This window comes from Poecilia reticulata, chromosome 5 (assembly GCF_904066995.2).
Source record: "Poecilia reticulata chromosome 5, P_reticulata-male-v2, whole genome shotgun sequence".
Lineage (NCBI taxonomy): Eukaryota > Metazoa > Chordata > Actinopteri > Cyprinodontiformes > Poeciliidae > Poecilia > Poecilia reticulata.
The window spans coordinates 30,136,875-30,160,346 of NC_088834.1; the positions used below are offsets into that span (position 1 = coordinate 30,136,875).

A 23,472-nucleotide genomic window follows, 5' to 3' on the forward strand; every position below is an offset into this window, starting at 1 on the left:
TATAGTCCCATAGAAATTGAATGATTATAGAGTCAAGTTTCTTAAAACATTTCTTCAGTAAAAAGATAGGGATATTTTGAAACGGGTAAAGGATCTGAGGGAGAAAAACCATTTTAATTGCATTAATTCTCCTCACCAGGGAAATGGGAAGAGATCTCCAGAACAAAATGTTATTTTGTAGCTTTACCATAAGGGGGGAGAAATTAGCTTCATACAGTGAATTAAAATCCCTAGTAACCTCTATGCCAAGGTAGGTGAACTTATTACTAGCAATTTAAAAGGCATACTTTCCACGATCGAAGAGTCTTTGAGCTTAATTGGCATCAGTTCACTTTTGGACCAGTTGATCCTATAACTGGAAAACCTGCCAAACTGAGAGATTGTGTCTAGGACAGTTGGTACAGTACACTGAAGGTTGGTTATGAACAAAAGGATATCATCCGCATGTAAGGAAATTTTGTTTATAGTCCCTTTAGTAGTATATCTCTGTACATGGGGGTTGGCGCGAATCGATTGTGCAAGTGGCGAAAAGTAAGGGTGACGGTGAGCAGCCCTGTCTGGTGCCCCTATGTAATTGGAATGCAGAAGATAGTGTCTTATTGGTGACAATTCTAGCACAGGGCTTGTGATAAAGGATTTTTAACCATTTTTCAAAATCATCACCAAGGTCATAGGCCTTTTCTGCATCGAGGGAAAGGACTGCTAAATCAGAAGTTTCCTCCCTCTGAGAGTAGATCACATTATAAAAACGTCTCAAATTAAAGAAAGAATGTCTGTTTGGTATAAAACCCGCCTGATCGGGATGAATTAATCTGTCAATTACTAAACTGAACCTATTAGCTAGAATTTTGGCTAGTATCGTTTGATCATAGTTCAGCAATGATATTGGTCTGTAATTACCCACTTCCTCAGGGTTCTTATCTTTTTTTGGAATTAGTATTATAGTGGCTACTCTCATAGTAGGCGGTAGTATATTATCTAAGTTTGCTTGGGTATATATTTTTAACAAATATGGTGATAAAAGATCACTAAATTCTTTATAGAATTCCCCGGGGTATCCATCAGGACCAGCCGTTCTCCCATTTTTTTAGTGCTTTAACAGTAACCTGAATATCTATGCAACAGAGATTTGCATTAAGAGAGCTCTTGTCTTCTTGAGTTAAGGTTGGGAGATTACAGCTATCTAAAAACTTCTGTATAAGTAAGACATCTTTTACAGCACTGGAGGAATACAATGATTCATAACACTGTTTAAATCTATGATTAATGTCTTTGTGTGAGGTTAAAATGTCCCCATTTTATGATTTAATTTTGTTAATTGTACGGTTACTTTCAATTTTCCTTAATTGTCTTGCCAATAATTTATTGGTTTTTGTGTTGATGCATTTTGATGTGCTTCACCCCACGTGCTTCAATTTTCCGCCGCAACACGCAAACTTCCCCAGTCACTCAGTGCGTTATAGTTCCACATCGCTTAGGATTTGTTGCTGCGTGTTTGCGCAGTGTGAAGGAAAGAGGAGACCAGCTGCACAGGCAGGCTGCGAAATGAGATGCAGGTGATCAGTTTGTGTGATCGGCAACAAGAGACCGTGATTGGCGATCACTGATCATACACTTTTTCACGGAAATCGGCCGATTATGATCGGTGGCCGATCGAGCGGCACACCTCTAGTGTATATGTATGCGTTTATATGTATGTATGTGTGTCAGTGATTCTTGAGAATAGTGACAAAATGGGTTTTAATTTTCCCATAATTTTTTTTTTTATTTCTCAATATGACAAATGTTTTGGAAATGTAAAGATGCTAAGGTGCAGGCTCCCAGTTGCAACATTTTTTTTTTTTTTTTTAAATTACATTTTTAATCGACCTGACCTAGAACGTTGTCATCACCATCTGACAAAAATAAATGAAAACTAATTTTTAATGACCCCATTAGTGATATTTTTACTCATTTTACAGACAAATGCTTCTCAAGAAACAAAATGAATATTTAAAACAAAAAGTCCATCTAACGGATTTGACAAAAAGCCAAACTACCTCAATTTATATGATGTTATTCTGAAGGAGGCCATATTGTAGCTCATCAGGTCCATTAAATCTTTACATTGTACCAAAATTAAGCTTTTATTTCACAAAATTTCATTTTGAGAAATAAAAATGACATTTTTTTTTACATTCTTTTCAATTTTTTTTTAAATTCTTTTCATTTCTGACGGTGTTGACAAAAACTAGGGACAAATTTCAATGGAGTTGGAATAATTATTTTTGATTCAATTTATTGATACCTTTATAATTATTTGACTACTTATACTTAATTGTCATAATAATTTTAGTATTTATTTTAAACAATTATAATGTATTGAGTTCTGCTCCTGGACAAGGGCTTTTATAGGCATCATCCACCGACTACAATGTTTAAAATAAAGAAATATTCAGCAAATGCCTGGGAAATGGACATTGTTGTGCTCACATGACCCAGGTTTGTTTAGACAGATATTTGAAAAAATATTTTGTGCATATTTTAATCAAATTTTGTGCTTTATCCATGGACCAGTTTTGTCCCTATTCTCAAGAATCACTGTGTGTATATATGTTTGTGTGTGTGTGTGTGTGTGTATATATAATATAGACCGGCAAACTGTCCAGGGTGTACCCCGCCTCTCGCCCAAAACATTCACTGGAGATGGGCACCAGCAGCCCTTCCAGCCCCAGTATTGTACAGAAAATGGATGGATAGATGGCTCTATATAATTTTTGCAACCAAAACAAATTTGCTTGAAAATGTTTTACTTTTAAAATTTATGTAAATAATTAAATGTGTTAAATCCTAATATATTTTAAGATAAATAAGCAAAATCACAGTGTAATTTCTCTCATCAAGCCTTCTCAGTTCATTGTTCCACTGCAGTGGCAGGCTGTCTGAGCCGTGTGGGCAGTGATGGCAGATAAAACTTTGAGTGGGGCCTATCAGAGGTGCACGGCCTGCTTGAGCTGGATGCGCCTCCAAGACCTGGCCCTCCATTAATCACATTCAGATCAGCCTCCTCTCTGCTCCCACTTCTCTCCAGCCTTATCTTAATGTGGACAGATGAAGCCATGCATAGTTGTCTGTCACCTCTCTGGTTTCTGGATTTCCACTCCCATCGCTCACCAGAGACGATGACACATTTCTTGATGACGGGAAGCTGTGATGACAGTTGATACACACTTCATCAAATTAATGCAGCGGCCTTACAGTATTTACATAAGAGGCCAAGTTATCACTCTCTATGCTTTGCTTTGTTTGAATTGACACATTTACAGAACTAAGACTTTGCAAAAAACAAGAAATAAATCCTTGTTTTCACTTTTGCTATTTTAAACTTTCCAGTATAAGGCGACCTGTCGGCTTGTCACTTCAGGTTTTGAAGTGACGAGCAATTTTTTTTTTTTTTAGATCTATCTCAAATGTACAGCTGTTCAAGGAACTCTTTAATTCCACCAAGAGTGGAGGGAGATCTATGCATGTTTAGAAAGATAAGAATTTCATTATGCTCTGGAGCAGTATGAATATCAAATGGGAATTTGTCTGCGTCTGCATCTCAATGATATTCTGTGCGGCGCCATCAATTTTGGAGGTGCTGTTTGCTCTGAGACAGAAACTGTATGTTTTGGTGGATGTTCAAACCATGGCCGGACCTCTGGCGCTTTGCAGAACCGATCCAGTATGGGAAAGGCGGCTGCATCAAAGCCACTCTGAAAGTGAGTTTATTATGTAGTTTTAATGTAGCATGACTGCGTACAGTCTCAATCGTAATCTGACACTGTGTACTGATAAATCTTCTTGTTTTTATTTCAGAGAATCATTTATATTCCCTTCTTACAATGTAGAAAATGATGCATTATGTGTCACTTCTTGATAAATGATTATAAATTCTAGCCGACTGATAGAATCATACTCCCCGACACTCGCCCTGAAATTTCATTAATTATGTTCATATCCAGACTATAATACGATCATTGTTTTGGCTCCAAGTATAAATATGATTTGATTAAGCTGTTTGTTTGTGCAGTAAGTGCTAATTTGTATAATATCATGCAAAGCTTGATGCTGTAATTACTGACCAGCCAGATGAAACTGCTTCTCACCTTGAAGCTTTAAAAAAAAAAGAGTTTCTGAGTTTGTTTTTTTTGCTCTTCTTTTGCCGATATTACCGTAGCAACAAAAGATGCACTGATCACAGGTTTATGGCTGAATCTGATGTCAAGCTTTTGAAAGTCTTTGACCATTTGATAATGATTTAAAATCCATTATAAGTCATTGCAGTAAACACAAAGAATTAAAACAAAATTAGCCTATCAATATCTTGAATAACATACACAGGGAATGGTGTAATTTTCAATAGGTAAATAAAAAAAACCAGGAAAATATTGTGCAAAGCTGGATTCATAAAGTATCAGTTTCACTGTAATCTTTGGTATGTGTAGAATATGCATCGCCTCACTTCAACACTGAAAAGTAATGCTTTCCCTACAACCTGTCGGCACTTAAATTATACAACAATTGAGTGACACAGAAGAAAATATTTTTGAGTTTTTGATGATCCAGGAAACCATCCCCAAAGCATGATGGCACCACCACCATATTTTCCGCACTATAAGGCACACCGGATTATAAGGCGCACCTTCAATGAATGGCCTATTTTAAAACTTTTTTCCATTTAAAAGGCGCACCGCATTATAAGGCGCATAGAATAGATGCTACAGTAGAGGCTGGTGTTACATTATGCATCCACTAGATGGAGCTGCACTAAAGAGAATGTCAACAAAACAGTTCGACTCCGGTCGGTGAGGAGAGCCTTCCCCAACTGGGCCGGGGCGTGGCTGGACGATGGTTACCCTTCTCCGTTCGCGCACAGCATGTTCGTGGAGAACGTGGTGCTAAATGACCTGCAGACGACCCGATTCTAGACGGTCAGAAGGTAGATAACAGTGTTGTAGTACTCGAGATCAGTCTTGGTCTCGAGACCATTTATTGATTTGATTTGGTCTCGGTCTTGTCTCTGGCTCTGAGGACTCAGCATTTTATTTCAAGACCAGTCGATACCGCAACTGTGAAAATATCACTAAACGTACAGTACACTGTCCAGTTAGTTAACATTGTTGTTTTCAGTGGATGCAAAACGCACCAATTAAAATCCAAGCAATAACGTGTATCTGTTTCTCCCCCGTCCCCTCCCCACCTTTCACTCGCACGCGGCGCTCCAAGACATGCGCAGAGTTTTCTCTCAGCGGCAGAAGATCTGTCTAATCGTCAGTAATGGAATAGCGCTACATAAATCATAAGAAATCCGATGGCCACAGCTAACTCAGCAGTGCTTCGCTTTCACAAACGGTGGGGACTAGGTTTAACTTTTTTTGTCACTTAAAAAAGTAGCTCAAAGAAAGGTAAACTCCATTGACATGATGTTAGCAAAGCTAGCTGTACAGAGACACATAAGCATTTGTGATGAAAGAAGTCACTCACTTATTGTGCGGAGGTGTTGACTGACTTGTCGCATATATGGGACAACGCTGTGTCCAAAAATCTGCAATATAGTGATGTGACATTCAGAAACGGTTAGATTTTTCTGAATGGCTCTTTACTTAGAAGATAGGACTGGAGTGTCACTGAGAGAGAGCCGTTGTTCTATCAGATTACCATACGCTGTCAGAATGGCATACATTCATTGAGTACCGCGCATGCGTATTAAGAAGTCCGACCGTCAGAGGAGTTGTCAGTTCACCATACCCAACAAGTTATGACAAAAATGAATCATTAAGTTGTTTACAATGATAACTATATAGATATAGATGCGTTGTGGTTTCAAAGTGTATTTAAAACAGGGTCTGGCTGCAGCTGGTGTCGGCTACAACAGCCCGTGTAAAACTCATTAACCTACTTAAACTCTAAGTCAGGATGCCATGCAACTGTTAATAATAAAGTGTGTGACGATCCACGTCATGATTCTATGTTGCTGATTAAATGAAATCTCATGGCGTCTTGACAGATATAGCCGTGAGTTCGTGATAAGTGTATGACGACCTGATGAACACCTGTTCTTTGTTCTTGTAATGCTCTGCGTGCACTGCAGTAGCTATCATTATTTAATTTAATTATGTACATGTGTCTCTGTGTTGCCCTGCGACAGACTGGCGACCTGTCCAGGGTGTACCCCGTCTCTCGCCCGGAACGTTAGCTGGGGATAGGCACCAGCAACCCTCCCGACCCCACTAAGGGACAAAGGTGTCAAGAAAATGGATGGATGGACATTTTTTAAATTAACAAATAACTAAAACACAAGAACGAAAGAGCATGCACATTGCTCTTTGATTGTTTTCGTTCAAAGTGGCAGCTGTAATGTGTGCCATGGTGTCAGACTGGCTGGGTTCATGTAGCAGGAGAGAGGGAGAGAATAGTCATGGTGAGCGCCTTGTGCTTGGTTACTTCTTGCTTGTTGCTCCTTGGTCTGTTCGTAGTTGAGCGTTATTTACCATCCGGGCATTGCCTCAATTGCCTGTTTAATGGTGCAGAGAGTGGTGGTTTCTGACATGAGCAATATGGTCAAACGCCCAGGGCGTTATCTTTTTAGGGATGGCACGAGACCACTGCGGATTGTAGCACAGAGATGAAATATTTAATATTGGTAAAATGTATTAAGTATTTAATATCTAGGTGTTTTTATGGGAATATAGATCTTTCAGATCAATTTGAGAAGCAATTTTGATCACATTTGACATTTTATCGTGTCATGTAGCGCGGGCCGCTGGTCTTGGTCTTGACTCGGTCTTGACTTCCCTCGGTCTTGGTCTTGACTTGGTCTCGGACCCTAAAAGTCTTGGTCTTGTCTCGGTCTCGATGCGCTCTGGTCTTGGTCTCGGGTTAGGTGGTCTTGACCACAACACTGGTAGATAGGTCAGTCAGACTTTATTAATAGATTACAAACTAGTGTTCTGACGTAGTTGTCAGAACACTAGTTTGTAATCTATTACAAACTAGTGTTTGTAATAGCATGCACCGCGCGCTTCTTCTTCCACGGGAGAAAATTAAGTCGGCGGCTGCTTACCGTTGTTGCTAGACCTGTTGTGGCTCAATATTGGTCCATATATAAGGCGCACCGGATTATAAGGCGACCTGTCGGCTTTTGCGGAAATTGAAGGTTTTTAAGTGCGCCTTATAGTGCGGAAAATACGGTAATTGGAAAATGTCATATTTCCAGCTTTATCAGCCTTTCTCAGTGCATCTTTGTTTTCAACCCAGGAAACAGACTTTCAGAAATACTCTGCTGCAAAGTCTAACAATAATTGGTCTGTCCTCTGGGTTAATGTGAGGAATTTTGAAAACCTTTAATGAGAAAGCCACCGGTTCATGTTGGCCTCTTCTCCAACTAAATGTTATTATTTTTCTGTTAAACTCTAAAGCTGCACAAAGCAACTATTCACTCACTCTTTTTTCATCTTCCTTTAGCAGCTTTTAAAATGTTCCAAAAGGAGGAAAATGGAAATTTTATGTGGCTGAAATCCTCTAAGGTGTTGTCAGAAAACTGCACACAGTGCATTTATTTTCTCAGGCGGCTCTGTGATGCTTTTCGTGAAGGAGAAGCAGAAGATGTTAATGAGTTCAGCTTCCTCTGGACGCTGCTCCTGTGTACTGCTGCAGTGGGTGTGTAATTTTGCTTTGCCTTTCATTTGTCTGTCATGTGGAAGAAGAATGAATACCTAAAGGGCTGAGTAAAGAGCAAATGCTTTTACTGTATATTTCTACCAGGAACATAGACTCTGTACACCTAGAACTTTATTCCATTTTGTCACTTTACAAACTCAACCAACATTATATTTTATTGACTTTGTGCAAGACCAACACAAAGTAGCTTGTAATTGTAAAGTAGAATGGTTACATAAAAAAATACTAATTTTGCCTTCATTCAGCCCCATATACTCTTGATATCCCTGAATAAAATCCAGTCCAATTGACCGCCTTCTAAAGACACTGAATTGGACTAAAAATGGACCTGCTTTGTGAAGGCTTGTTAATGAACAATCACAAAGAACAGAGCAGGTCAGAGAAAGATGTGGAAAGGCAGAATCATGGCTAGGTTTATAAATCAATATCCAAAAGTTTTGAACATTTCATGAAATACTCTTCAGTCTATTGTCCTGATATGGAGTATGGCTCTATAGCAAACCTTCCAAGACTGTCCACCTAAACTGGCCGAACAAGGAGGAGTATCATAAAACAGGGAAACAAAGAGGCAAACGTAACTTTGGAGAAGGAAGGAGGGAATCACTGCAAAAACACAAAATTTTACCAAATATTTTGGTCTAGTTTCTACTGTAAACATTGCAGTACACTTGAAATAAGACAAGTAACTTTTCAGCAAAATATAGGGGCTTGTTTAAAGTCAATAATTTCTTAATGATGGAAAAACTACTAGTTCCATTGGCAGATTATTTCACTTATAGCATTGAAAAAATGTCTTATTATAAGTGAAATAATCTGCTAGTGGGGATTCATTTACCAGAACTTCTGCCACTGAAAAACTTCCTCTTTGTTGCAACGTTTTGGTAACAAACTACGATTTCGCTGGTTCCACCAGCCACCAAATCTTTGTGTTCATATATTTTCCACAAGTCCAGTGGATCAATGTAGATCAGTTAACAAGAGGTAGTTCCACCTTGAACGTGGTACTTTTCCTCTCTAGCAGCGTTAGAAGTTGATTGAAATTAGCCAATAATTTAAAAGTTGAAAAAATGTCTTCCTAAAATTATAATCCAGACAATATTTAATCCATATACTTGCTTAATGGTTTTCCTCACAAGGCAGTATATGCTGTTGTGGTCGACTTTTGGTATGCTAACCCACCTAGCACTGTTTGCACTGGTCCTCAGTTTCAAAAACCTTTAAAAGTAATTCAAACAGCACTTTGTTGAGATTGTTACGTGTCTCAAGACAGTTTTAAGATTTGAAAAGTTTTTCTTAAGTTAAACTCCTGGAATTTTAATTTTTAATCCAAATCTGGTAGTACTAGTTTGTTTTTCTTCTCCTAAAAGAAAAAAGCAACTTTAAATGCATTATCACCACCTTGTGGTAGTAATGGTATATTACATGCAGTGGAAATGAATCACTACACTTCAGGTAATGACGTATTTGAACTTTATGATCAAAGATTAAAAATTGAATGCCCTTTTTTTTCCAAAGAACACTAAAGCAGTTCTTTTTCCACCAGCATGGCAAGTATTTCAACATTCCAGGTTTTTGTGAAGTGTGTCTGTTAGCCAGCTTCCCATAATCATGCTTTAAGATTGAAAATTAAATTCCCCAGTCAACAATATGAAATGATGAATGAGAAGGTTGGGTCTTCCTTACTTGCTGGCGAAGTTGAGAAAATATTTTTTCTTCCTTATCTGCTGTTGTTCAGAAACGACAGGGTGAATTTTGGCCTTGCATGTAAATATACATTTAAAAAATCAGAACATCTTGTTTCTTTGCCTACCCCTTGAGTTTGAAACATTGCCAGATTCCTGCTTTAATAGGTTCAGTATGTTTCAAACCTGCTGCCATTCATTTGGTTCTCCTTACAGAAGGAGGATCTATGTAGTCATCCAGGGGATTTATGTAACCTTGTGCAGAACTGTACAAAGAAGCGCATGACTCACTCCAGCCCTGACGTAAACATGTTGCAGATTAGTTTGTACGCTGCTTCTCTTCACTAAATCTACAGGTGATGTCTAACATTGTAGAGTGAAAATAATTTTAGAATATGTCCAGCAATCTTTTCAAACGTACAGGTATTCAAAAGTTGGCCGTGTTGTATTTGTATGGAGTGTTTAACTGAAGGAGAAAAGTATTGTCAGCAGTGTGGTTAAATATAAACATAACAGAAATATCGGCCCAAATTAGGTTTTCCAACCACAAGTTTTACAAGGCTTGAAGATGACAAAATTGGGCTCAGTTTGCCATTGTCCTGCCACATCTGGACAGATAAGTTAATTTTAGCTAAAGGTTTACCATATACTTGATTCAAAATTTGTTCAGCTGCTGTGGCTTTCTTTGTGTCAAACAAAATGAAATGCTTTAAGCAGCCTTTTCCACTCCTTGCCTTCAGGGGCACTGCACAAACAGCCACTGAGAGAAACGACCCAAAAACCTCAGGAGAAGACACTGAGCACAGCTTCCTTCTTCACTAAATGCAGGGGTGAAAGTAGTTTTAAATTCTTGGGGGTACTATGACAAAAAATAAAAAATAAATTAAAAAAAAAATAAAAATAAAAATAAATATATATATATAATATAATTAAGCTGGGTAGCTCTTGAATTGGTACAAAATAAAGCTGAATTTCCTCTCTCAGCCCACTGGCTGTAATGTTGACACCTTGAGATGCCGTGAGACCTAAATCCTGAACATCATGGCATGGAGTGCATCCCAGTTCCAGTTTTCCATGTCTGGCATATAACCATTCATTTTAGCTTTTAAACTGGTTCTATTGATCCTGTGTCCAGACAGAGGGATAATCAGTAGCCCAGCATCATGACCTGTTTGTTCTGAAGATCCTGCAGCTTCCACTTCTCTTCCTAACATGGCGCCTCCTCACCCTGAATCTCATACTGATAGGAGGAACCACAGAGCTCTGTTAGATTAAAGCTCATCTTCTGAAGTTGGGATATTTTTCCTCCAACAGGTTCCAGAGGAATCACCTCAAACCAGATGTTGGACTAGATTTTATTTCAATGTCATTTGTGAATGTTAGAGCCTCATTTTCAACAGTGGAGCTATAAAGGTTGAAAAAGGTTATTTTGGAGAAAATCTCAACATCAATATTTCCACTAAATAAGAGGCAAAAAACAAAATTGTTTTTATAAAGGAAAAGCCTCTCAGACTCTGAGCCCGAATGCACCGAACTATTTTGTTTATATTACAATTAATTTAATTTCACATAATTATCGCGGTAGAAGCCATTTGTTTGTTAAATACTTAATGAAACGTATTTGCCGTGTTTGATGTTTGTTGTGATTGACGTATAGTCGCACAGAACGAGGTAATTAGTCCAAGTTTGTAGTTTATTGAATGTTCAGAAACTACAGCGGCTGTAATTCGCCAAGACAAAGGTAAAGCAACCCGAACAGGTGATCAACTCTAAACCACTCGCACATTTTTACTCTCCTCCTGCGCTCCACAAGCCAACAAGAGATTACATTTAGTCCGTTTCGATATCAGGTTTTCAGACTCAATATTTATTATGCGATCATTAATGAGCCTCCCTGAACACAGCAGTGGTTTATTAGTTCATTTTAAACTCCTGCTCTGCTAGTTATTTTGTCATGGAACCGAAACGCACAGAATTGCGCAACACCTTGTTGAAACAATAATCACTGAGATTATTATTGTTGTTGAATCATTAATTTGAACACGTTTTGCTGATTTATTTTTTGCTGTTGTTCTTTAATAAAGTTCTGAACGTTTTGATAAGGAGTTAGAGAAGGACGTGCTGGTCTCAGCGCCCTGGCGGCGTTCAGTTTGTCCTAATGCCGAGATCGACTTAAAACCTTCCGCGGTCGACGTGTTGCAGCCCTGCTCTAGTAAAGCACGAACAGTTCAGAGACCATATGAAATGGGGAAAAAAGTTATTTATTAACTGATTGTCTGTTTTAGATTGTTCTTGAAAAACGAATCAGTCACGGCTAATTAGTGGGCGCAGTCGCGGCTGCACAGTGAACCCATTGATGTTTTACAGCAGACAGTTGCTCCTCTCTCTTGCAGGTACTGCGTACCCCCTCTAAATCTTTTAGGGGGTATGCAGTACCCTGCCGTACCCCTTTACTTTCACCCTTGACTAAATGTAAATAAACACGGAGTGGCTACAGATTTTAGCGGCTATAAAAATTCTCTTTTGACTTTGATAAGACCACGAGCCATTTCTCCCACTAGTGATAGACTTGTGTGTTTATTTTGGTTGTATTTACCAGTGGTGGAGAAAGTACTCAAAAAATGTACTTAAGTAAAAGTACAAATACACAGTCAAAAATGTACTTAAGTAAAAGTCAAAGTACCACATTAACATTTTACTTAAGTAAAAGTAAAAAAGTCCTGGCTTTTAAAAATACTTAAGTATTAAAAGTAAAAGTACTCGCTGAATGCATTACCTAATCGCTAATATCATTAAGTGTGCCGATCGTATTTAATTTTAATACATCAGAAATGTGCCATTTTAATTAACACTACCACAGATTAAACATGTTCTTATTGTGTTTATTCTCTGTAACAGTTTAGACTTAGATATGTGATTCTATGAATCATAATTTCAGGGATGGAAACATTTTGTCTCCTGTCCTAACATAGCATGAACTTCATTAGTCACATTTATTTAGAAAGAAATCTAACTGAAAGGGGATGTAAAGAAGGTGCGGGCGGGGTGGAGGATATGCAACCATGGAGCCATGTAGCAGAGTTGTAGTCAAGACCACCGAACCCGAGACCAGCGCCCCGCGCTAAATGACACAATAACATTAAGTTTACCTATCAAAATTAGTTTTCAGATTGATCTGAAAGATCCACATTCCCATAAAAACACCTAGATATTAAATACTTAGAGCTGAAATATATTTAACCAGTATCAATTAAAACTCACTTCATTCTGTTTTGCTTTCATCGCTGTGCTACAATCCGCAGAGGTCTCCTGCCATCCCTAGAAAAATAACGCCCTGGGCGGTTGCCCATATTGCATATGTCAGAAACCACAACTGAAACATCGCAATTAACGGTAAATAACGTTCAACTATGAACACTGTCCAACGGCGCAACAAGTAACTAAGCAGAATGAGCACCATGACTGTTCTCACCCTCCCTCCCACTGCGATGTTTGCCACCATGACAGGAGACGAAATCAATCAATGAGCAATGAGCATGCTCTGTGTTCATACGTTCAACTTTTACTTATTCAGCGATTAAATGAATGTATATATATATATATATATGGTAATGGCGAACCAACCGGACATTGTGGTGGTGGATAAAGAACAGAGGAAAGCCGTTGTGGTGGATGTAGCAATACCAAGTGACTACAACATCAGGAAAAAGGAGCATGAGAAATTGGAGAAATACCAGGGCCTCAGGGAGGAACTGGAAAAGACCTGGAAGGTGAAGACCACAGTGGTGCCTGTGGTCATCGGGGCCCTCGGGGCAGTCACCCCCAAACTGGAGCAGTGGCTCAAACAGATCCCAGGAACAACATCAGACATCTCAGTCCAGAAATGTGCAGTTCTAGGCACATGCAAGATACTGGAAGAGAACCTCAAGCTCCCAGGCCTCTGGTAGAGGACCCGAGCTCAGAGGATGAAACAGACCATCTGCGGAGGGTGAGAAGGGAATTTTTTTTTTTATAGCTACCGCAGTGTACACAAGAACAAAGAACGGCTCTCGGTGAGGCTTCAGTCCTTAGGACTTAGTAAAGATCCGTCCAGAAGAATCGGATCGTTCCTGAATGTCATATCACTATATTGCAGACTTTGGTCACAGCGTTGTCCCATATATGCGACACCTCAGTCAAAACATCCACACAATAATTCAGAGCATGAGTGACAACTTTTTTTCATCAGATGCAACATGTGTCTCAGTACAGCTAGCTTTGCTAGCACAGATCTTACCTTTCTTTAAGCTTTCCTTCCACGTGACGCTAAAAGTTGGACGAAGTCCCACCGTCTGTGAAAGCGAAGCGCTGCTGATTTTACATGTCACCATATCAATTTATGCAGCTATTATATTATAGACAAACATCTCCCGCTCAGAGGAAACCACTGCGCATGTCTGGAGCTCCGCGTGCGAGTAAAGGTGGAGCCGATGGGTGACAACAGACACTAAGTCACGTTATTGTTCGGATTTTACGGCGCCACCTTAAGACCCTGAACTTCACATTTTAACGGAAGAAAAGATCAATGCGACTTGGATGTAACGAGTAACGCGACAGTTTGTAGAAATGTAGTGAAGTAGAAAGTACAGATACTTACTGTAAAATGTAGTGGAGTAAAAGTAGAAAGTCCCCATTATTAAATCTACTTAAGTAAAGTACAGATACACGAAAACTGTACTTAAGTACAGTAACGAAGTACTTGTACTTCGTTACTTCCCACCACTGGTATTTACCCACAATGCCCTATGCTGTAGTCCACTTCCTGCTTTTGGAGAGCTGTCCAGTCCGTTTGCATTCAAATATGAATTTAAATCTTGCCAGAGTTCACTTCAAACGGACCAAAACCTAGATTTTAAGTTGATCAGAGTTCGCTTTTTTGGTCCGCATCAAAGTTCAATTGCTCTCTCACATGTCCGCAAATGAACCGGATATTCTCAGCAAACAAAGCAGATTTCGATTATACCGGACTAAACGGGTCTGGAAAATGATGCCGACGGTTGTTTGTAGAGCTCTTTTTCAGCTTGTTGGGCCTTTTTAATTCACTAGTTGAGATGCTGCTACTCCAGAAGGGGATTTCTGTGGACTATCAGAGCTCTCAACTGGTCCTAAAGAAAAAAATTCACAAGTTGAAATAATCAGAAAATTACTTTCTTTGTTTGTTGTGTGCTAAGCATCTATGCCTCCCTACATTCTGTGGAAGTGGCCCACATGAGTGGTACCTATTACATCTATAGCTTGTGACATTCATGGAAAGTACTTCCTAAAACACTGGTACTTAATAACTGGGGATCTAACTCTTCATTTGAAAGAATCGGATGCATTGGCAGGTCATGCTGAAGTGTTACTATAAGCAGATATACAAAAAAAGGATGAAACAAACAAATGGTGTTGAAAATGTTACAACAATAATTTCCAACAGTTGTTGGGGATAGAAGGAAAATTATCAGCTGCTTATAACCCAAAGTAAAACTCTACACATGAGGGATACACAGCGGTACACACAAATGATTATGAAGTATGCATTTTACCATAGCCATCGCTTGGCCGTGTTTATAGAATACTGATTTAACCTTTGGACGTGAGCTGTCATCACACTGTCTGATAATTTAAAGATGGTGTCCCGGGGTTACAAGACATTCAGTTTAAACAAGCTGCCTTGTGAGCAAAGGTCACTGGTACCTCACTTCTACCAAATCCAATTAGATGACTGGTAAAGCAATTGAATTTTAAACAAGCAGGACGCGCCTTCCAACTCCCTAATGCAAGAGCAAATAGCATTCCTTTGATAGACCAGGGGGCTTAGAAAGGAGGCAAGAGTGAGGGGGAGAGTGTAGTGATGTGACTTGGTTAGAAGAACTTCATGTTCAGAGATAATTCTTAGTTGAAAGACGGCAAACAATCAATCAAACCCAGGGTTTTCCCCAGAAAACTTGTTAAACCCGGTGGTCGCCAGTGAAACATTTAAATCCACAAATGGTCTTAAAAACATCAAATAAAAAAAAATAAATTAAAATGAATATCAATTATTTGCACTTCTGTTTAATCCAAATTAAGTCGGTGGCTCCATCAGGCCTCCCAGGGCTCAGGGGCCATAAATGCTAATATTTTAACAGAGACTACAGATACATAAATGCAATATTTATTGAGATGATCAATGCTGCTAAATTTGATTTAATGTTTCCAGCATGTATAAATTAAAAGATTTTAAATGTAAGATTTTAAGGAGCTGGCAAGTTTACTTTGTAAAAGTTCAAAGAACAATATTCATAGTTGGACTGTTTTGTTACCATAGCTACACTCTGATGCTGTGAATTTAATCTTTGAGTTTAAGCTGTTTGTTCACAAATACAAATCAGTAAACTGCAATTATAACTTATTGCTTTTTAGGTTGGCTAATTAAACTACTTCCCTTATCCCAGATTTAATTAAATCTAACACAGAAGCTGTTGCAGATGCTGATGTTTTTGGCAGCAAAAGGGGCCCTTAAGTCAAATTCTGCACAAGGCCTCATACAGCCTTGAACCGGTCCTGCATGATGAGTTAAATCCGCTGCACTGCGCAGAGATGCCCAACAAATGGGAGATTTACTGTAACGCTGCTAATGTGGCTTTAGTAGCTCTTCCATTTTCGTGTCTGTTGAGTTTTTCATAAGAGTCACAAACTGTTTTGGTTGCTGGACTTTATGGGCCGAGTTGTTCAGATCTCTGCACTGCCGCATGCATCAACTCTAAGACAAAGCATTTGATATGGTTTGTTGCACCATGTAACTGGAAAAATTCTACTAATATTACTAATATTATTTAATTCATATTAACTATAACAAAATTACAGAAACTCTAGGCTACTATGGACAACACCAGCCACCCTCTGCACATGGTCATCAGCAGCCAGGAAAGCAGGTTCAGTGTCAGACTGCTTCTTCCAAAGTGCAGGACCAACAGACTAAGGAACTTCTTTGTCCCTCATGCAATAAAACTCAACTCCTCACTGGAGGTTTGAAGGAGGGCTAACAGGAGTACAATGGAAACAGAGGAGCTATAGAATCACACTAAATGTTAATGTTTAACAAAAAAAAAATGTTTAAGGATTTGATGTATTGGTGCTGTGTGGGAGACTGAACCACAATTTTCCTGAGGGTAAATCCCAAAGGGACTAATAAAGTGTCTATCTATCTGTCTGTCTAATAAAATAATATAAAACCAGCGTGATGCGTGACTATGAGGCGAGCGTGAAAGCTCCTCACCCAGCTGAACCTGCATGATGAGTGGTTCATGCCAGCTTTAAATGCATGAACTATAAACCTATCTATTATAAATCTATCTTTTAGGAATAAATCTGCTCTGCAAGTGTAACGCTCAGAGCAACAGAGATGCTTGCAATCTGGCTTTAAAAAATGAAAAAGAAATTAAGTAATTTTTATTTTATTTTTTTCCTAAAAACATGAACAAGGAATGCTTACCCTGGCTAGAGGGCTAGAGGCGGGGGGCTAGTAAAGCATGGAGGGCCACCAGGCTTATAATACGCTGGGGGAAACCCTGAAATCGGCACAAGAATTGCATTAATCAAGACTGATCCTTTTGGTAAAAAATTAAATGGCAAGATTGTTGTTTTATGTCATCTTCACGTGGCTGGAAAAGAGCAGTCCAATCAGTTGTTTCAAAGCAATCTTGCAGGAAACGATGCAATTGTATAATTTATTAAAAAAAAAATTATAGTAGCGGAATATCAACAAAGTTTTGTGCACGTTTTTAATTGAAACTCAGCTGTTGATTACTAGAATTTCACAACTGCAAGGATTTCACAATTGCTTTTGATATTTGTGCTTATGTATGATGCTAAATGTAATTTTTTTTTCTTTACTCGATATCAATCATGGACTATAACTTGATATCATGTTAGACTAGTGTTTCTCGAACTTTTTAAGGCTGAGGTCCACTTGACCCATTAACACCTGGTGTGGAACGCATATCTGCTGAGCTCATTATAGGAGCACTACGTTGTTGGAGTTAATAGAGGAGCCATGTTGTGATGACTTCCTCAAGCTAGAGTTTCAGAAAGTGCATAAGTTTTTAAAGAGACGGAGACCCAGTTTGATGAATCACAAAGTCAAACTTTGTCATATTTGATATATTCAGCATTTTCACAACAACTGAAGGTAACATAGTTACTTGATAGTGCTATAAAATGACACCACATACCTGGGAAACACATATTACTGCCCCTTTAACGTGTATCATCAGACTGTGGGAACAGCTTCAGCTTCTTGAAATTAGATGTGATATTTTACTCAGTGGGGTACTTCTTCAGCAGACTGCAACAAAGAGGAACATTTCCCAAATAATGCTTAAAGAATGATACTGTCGTGAAGCAATGTTGTGAAGCAACTCCTCTTTTACTCCTTTACTGATGCCTGGCAACAGAGCAAGATTGACGTTTCAGGTTTTTTGGGGGAGGGGTTGCCATAAAATGCTTTGATTTTTGTTCTGTGCCAGGCAGTTTCACTCCAATAAGTCCTGCTGCCAAACTAATTGGGCTTGGTGTGATACCTCGAGTTGTTCAGCGGGCTCTGACAGGCGAGAGAAAACAGTCGCTGGTGCAGCTGCATGTGCTTTAATAAAAACATGTGTAGGCTGGCATCATACACTGTCACGCTCAGACTGAAAAATAGACTCACCAGTGTTCTGTCTCTGACAGGAAGCACCTGACAATGTTGAGTTGTTTTATTTCCCACACATTTTATTTAAAAAAAACAACTCATTTTTAATAGATTATTTTTGTATGAAGGACTTAGCTGTTTAACTACTCAACAAAACCACAAGAGCAGCAGAAAAGACAGTCACAGTGTGAAGTATTGTGTTTTCTGATCCCAGTCATGGTTGGGAGGATGGGTGTGCATTACAACTTGATAAAGGAATATAGCTTACTTTTCTGCTGTGCCTTGATCAAGTATTATACAGTAAAGATAAGAGAATAGTCCAAAATCCACAGAATGTGGTAAAAACATATCGTCCAAAAAATCTATAAAAGAGAAAAAAGGTCCAAAAGCTCCTAAGAAACTACCACACAGGTAGCAGAAGGTACCTCGCCATCTTGATTTCATCCTTTTACTTTTTAGTCCATGGGATAAAAAAATCTGGCTGCTGAAATAGCATTCCACCTCTACTAATTTTTGGTGCAACAGTAAGGTATCTTTGTAGAACACTGGCTATACTGAAACTCGGTGAACCTGAAAAAAATACAGAAGGAATTAAAACATTAAAGGGGCTGTATTAAGGAAATGCTCTGCATTCAAAGCACAGCTTCCCCTTGGAGCTGCAGCTTCTAAGCTTCCACCTCAGCAGCCCTCCGACGCCATCCCCCCACTCAGCTCCTTCAGACTAGCCAGCAGTAATTGGCAAACACCCAGTGGAACTTCTGAGCTCATTATAGGAGCTACGTCTCAGAGTAACGCTGGTAAAAATGTTGTTAAAGGGTTAATCGAGGAGCCATGTTGTGATGACTTCCTGGAGGTGGAGTTTCAAAAACAGACCAAATTGCAATGTCAAATTTCTTTTAAGTCATATTTGAAATACATATACCATTTTTATAATAACAGAAGTTGATATAGTTACTTGATTAAGCTCTAAATGCACCAAGTGGTTTGACAATGCTGCCTCCTAAAACCTTCCTAAAGTCCAGATTGGTTTTGTAAACTGGTGGGTTTTGTTTCTTCTGCTCTGACCCCTCCCCGCCTCCTTCGCTCTGACTGGCTCGACCCGCTCTTTCAGCACCACAGACCCTCACACCGTGAATCATATCTGGTTTTCTGAGCTGTGAGATTGATCTCAGACTGTGAAAAGGGAAACCTGCCAGCTTTACATAATTGGATTTCAAAAGATTGCTTCTCTGTTTGAGGCTTACATCAATTTCTCTACCTATTAGAGGGAGCAAGCTAAATCTTATTGTCATTTCAATTGTCTTTTATTGAAGTTTTGCATTAAAGATGCACATCCTATGTGTCACATTACCCCCCGCCCCAAACTGGTGTGCAGCTGCAGGCAGATGTTGAGTTAATGTCTGTTAAAAGAAGCAGTTGTTTTTAATGTTGGAGTTATTGGAGACAAATTCTGAAGAGATTGGCAGGGAAACCGGTGTGTACCCATGAGATCACAGAAACAAACACCGAGCAATGCCTCAGCAGCTCTTGGCTTCTTTGCTACTCGGAGAGCTGCAGATCATTCCTTGCCTCCATTCAGCTGATAACACCCCTCTCAGCTCATGGTGGGCCCTGGCAGGCTGCAAACACCAACTATTGCATGTTAATATCCGTGCTGCTACACTTTCTAATCTGTAGCAGCAGCTGTGTGGTCATGTCCTGACGAGTGGCTTAGCAAACCGCCCTCCTCCACCCACGACCTCTCCATCCTTTCTTCACCGTCTGCATCTTCCCATTACCGAATGCTAAATGTTTGTCCACATGCAGAGTGGAAGCTCAGCGTTTAATTGGCTGCTGGGATTGATCTATACGGTGTGCATTAGAGAACTCAAGTCGGGGCGGCGGGAGTTCTTGTGATGTTCTGCTGTCTCATTGACAGCTAGAAAGGAATTTCTGTCAATGAGACATATTTTCATTAAGCAATCTCAGGGTGTTTTTACACCTGATAGTCTGGTAGAGTTGGTTCAATCACCTCAGATAATTTTTTTTGCCAAATAAAATTAACTTAAAGTCTTAAAGCTAACTTAAAGGCAGTTAAAAATGTAAAATAAACCAGCAGTTGGCAGCAGCTAACTGCTGGTTGGGGCAGTTGGCTGCGAAAGCTAGCTGCTAAATCTTTGTCATGTGATCAAAGGAGTGTACTTTGATTAGCTTAAAGCTGCTCGTCTATCAATTAGGAACTGTTTTTTTGTTTTTGTTTTTTGTTTTTGCTGCCCATGTCGTCTATATCAGAAACAGTCAGTGTGTCTCACAATAAATGACTTTGTCATTTATAAAGTCATTTATTGTCATTTATAATAAAGTAATTTATTATAAATAAAAATAAATGACTTTATTCATAATAACAATAAATAAAGTCATTTACTGTTATTATAAATGACAATAAATGACTTTATTGTCATTTATTGGGGTTGGGAGCAGATGGAACGAACCCAAAAGACGCACATTTCCTGTAATATTTCAACCAGCGATTCTGGTCAGTCCTGCTGCAGTCAAAGAGATGGGCATCTAATTTCCCTCCATTTAATTATCAGATTTTTTTATGCAGGCTGGTGATGTGTATTTGCATAATGTGATGCACTGCTATGACATGTTTGACTGATCTAAGAAATCCACATCAGCTTGAAGATGCTGTGCTGTTGAAAGAGGTTTTGGGTGTTCGGTGACTGCCACATTGATTTCAAAACCCTCCACAGAACCAGATGAAAATGTGTATCTTTACTTAACATGGTAACACATTTGTGTGTTTCTTTGTTTATCTGCTGTGAATTATATCAAGAGTAACACAACTAAACTAGCTGAAATACTACACAGCAGCTAACCCAAAACAACAGCAAAAATGATTCTTTAGGACAAGTTAATGGTGGAATTTCTTCCCATCTGGTTTCTAAAACAAAGCCTCTTCAAATTGAAGCCCAGAACGGATTTCCAAATTGCTCTGTCCGTCCGTTCATTCATCCATTCATTATTTTCTTACATCCTTATCCCTAGTGGGGTCTGGAGCTGTGCTGGTGCCTATCTCCAGTGGTCTACTAGGAAATCAAAAGTCTATTTATTTTGCTAATCTTCAGAAATGTGTATAAAATGAAAATTACTTCAGTACTAAGGATCATGAATGCAACACCAGGTGGTATAGTACTATGCCAAACTTTGTTTTTTCCTTGACTCAACAATTAATACTTTCGTTTAGTATAGCGGTTCTCAACGTGGGCGGTACCGCCCCCCAGGGGGTGTTCAGAGGCCGGCAGGGGGCGCTGGCGGACATTTTTACAAAAGGGGGTCGCTGGGATGCCTTTGGGGGGCGTTTGGTCGAAGGTAAACTTTACACCTTAAATCCACAACGATACCAGTTTAGACTTTGATCAACTTGGTAAAACTGTATTGTGTAACATTAAATCATGCTTGGCTGCAACTATATCGATGGCAGCTCTTCTTCTATTCAGTGTTTGTAGCTTCATGGCGCAGCTCCGCTCCGCATCAGTTCAGCGTTACACCGGCTGATGACGCTGCCGTGATTCACTTTGTCTGGTATTTATGTAGGCTACATATGTTTTGGCAGTTCTGTGATCATGTCAAAGCAGCAATTTATATTAAAAAGTTTTTTATTTCCGTTTGAAAGCTGCCCGCTACCATGGAAGGACAACAGAAAATCGCTCTTATAAACATGTAATTACTAAAATCACGACCTTGTATCCCTCTGAAAAATGAACCCATTTAAATAAAGAAATCCCTCCATGGGTGATACCACGATAGAGAGCGTTCATTTTATAGCGTTAACACCGGAGCTGTAAGTGGTCCGGTATGAAACGGGTTTGATGGAACAACGGTACCACAGCACTTTTAAATTTCAATAATCAGAATGCAGAAATTGTTTCCGTTGTTTTAAAAGCTTTGTCAGTCTGCCTTTTCCCCATTGATACGATTCCTGACCGCCCTGCACCTTAGGGGCTTTAAAAAAAAACGTCGCGCACATTGCGCAAAACTCTAAAACATGAGAAGCGGGCAAAACGGAGCGAAGAACTAGATGTGAATTATGGCAGAAAAACAGAGAATCCGACGCTGAACAGTGAAAAATCAACACATGATGTGAAACACATGACGATTAGGCAGCGCAGCAGGTGATGAGTGAATATTACTGATGGTCAATAAACGATAAAATAAATCTAGCAACAGGAAAGAAACTAAAGTGGACATAGCAATAAACCAAGAGAGGATAATACTAATCAAATGAAACTAAATGGAAATGAATGAAGAACAAAATGCAAGAATAAACTAAGAAACTAAAGTAAATACAGAGGAATAAACTAGTATGGCAAGACCTTTCGAGCAATAATTAATACAGAGGACTGTATGGCAAGAATAAACAGACACTATTTCCAGACAAAAGGTAAAATAATATTGTTGAAGTGTCATGGGCAGGGGCGCAACTACACATTATTCAGATGGATGCGAAAAGGTAAATCGCATCCATCCCCCCACCCCCCCCACGAAGGACCGTAGAAACATACGCTCACTTCCCCCCACCCCCAAACTCCCCTCCTCCAGACGCCGATACGTTTATGGCAAAACTCGCTACATTTTCCCGTTATGTGCGCGAGGTGAATGAGCGTAAGGCGCGCTGAAGTGTACAGGAAAACATAATCGGTGAGCCAATTCAAAACATCTACAATAATGATAGTAACATTAATAATAAAATAATTGTCAGTGCAAGTAGCCTACAAATTCTTTGGTGGGGGGCGGTAAGGGACCTGGATAAAGGCTAGGGGGGCGCTGGCCCGAAAAAGGTTGAGAAACACTGTGGTATATTATTAATCTGAAGTTTATGGAGTGAAAATAGCCTCAAATTGTCTGCGTGTGTAAAAAGATTTGTGCGTGTGTAAAAGTATCTGCATGTGTAATACTGGATTTGTAAACCTTAAAAATAAAATAAACCTTCTCCTGCGCCTACAAATGTTGAAAAACTACGCACAGGTCACCTCATACACACACGCAAAACTGCAGTTACGTACAGATCCAGTTACAAGTGCACAATTATTTTTGACTCATTTCATGCTACTGTGGAGTGAAAATAGTCTCAAAATATCTGTGCGTGCGTAAAATGGTTTGTGCGTGTGTAAAAATATCTGTGCGTGTGTAAACTTTAAAAATAAAATAAACCTTCTCCTACGCCTATAAAGTTGAAAAAGTACACGCAAATCACCTGGTACACACACACACACACACAAAACTGCATTTACACACAGATCCGGTTACGAGTGCACAAGTATTTTTGGGACTCATTTCACGCTTCGGGGAAGCTCCCAGATTTGTGTAGATGGTGCGTTTACGTGCTAGTAAAAGCTGGGTCATCTG

General features: G+C 39.3%; 1 protein-coding gene across 4 annotated transcripts in view; it reads left to right on the forward strand.

The window, feature by feature from the left end:
• Positions 1-23,472, forward strand: part of cntn6 (contactin 6) — a 175,548-nt gene that overhangs the window by 28,064 nt on the left and 124,012 nt on the right. The gene's annotated exons all lie outside the window — the stretch shown is intronic.